Raw genomic sequence first — 774 nt, 5'->3', positions numbered from 1 at the left:
TTTTTTTTTTTTAAGAGAACCGGCCAAGGCCACCAGGGGGCGTCGTCGTCGCCGCTCCTCCCACTGCTCGGGAAGCGCGTGCGCGAAGGGAGGGGAGGGGGGGTGGGCGGAGCTGGGAAAGAGAAGGGCGGGGCTTCTTCCAGGGAGTCCAGGGCGGGTTAACGCGAGACAATTGCGCGAGCGCCCTCTAGCGGGGGAACGGCGCGGAACAGGGGACGAAGCAGGGAAATGAGCGTGTAAGCTCTGTGTGAATGGGGACGAGTGACGTGTTTCGCGTCTGCTTAAAGGTTTTGCGTGTGTTCTGTCGTTTCGGGTGCCCTGAACTTCATCTGCTGGTCCTGTTTCATGCATGATGTCCATCTGCCCGCTTGAGAGAAGCGCTCTTGAAATGGGGAGCACGTGTTTTCATTACCCAGCTAGGTAATAAATACCATCCATACAATCCGGGCAAATGGAACGTCTGCAAATAAACCACCCAGGCGCAAGAGAGCACCAAGGACTCTTGAGTTACACGTATTCTCTTCCATGGCTTCCTTAGAAGAAGTTTTTGACCAATTGCATACCCACAACACTACAGGTAGCCCTACACTTAAGCAAGAAAAACCAAAAGTATAAATATAGATTGGGAGAATCCAATCCTTAATGGCAGTGACTAAAAGAGGGATCTTGGAGTCTTAGTGGGCAACGAGCTGTGGGAGGGGTTGTGGGAAGTTATCACCCAGCCCTCTCCCAGAAAAATGAATTATCCTAGGAAATATTGAAAAGGCAGAATAT

Source organism: Thamnophis sirtalis, unplaced genomic scaffold (genome assembly GCF_051295495.1).
Source record: "Thamnophis sirtalis isolate CommonGarterSnake01/CBP01778 unplaced genomic scaffold, rThaSir2_p1.2 scaffold_2, whole genome shotgun sequence".
Classification (NCBI taxonomy): Eukaryota; Metazoa; Chordata; class Lepidosauria; order Squamata; family Natricidae; genus Thamnophis; species Thamnophis sirtalis.
Note: the sequence above shows the minus strand (reverse complement) of the source record.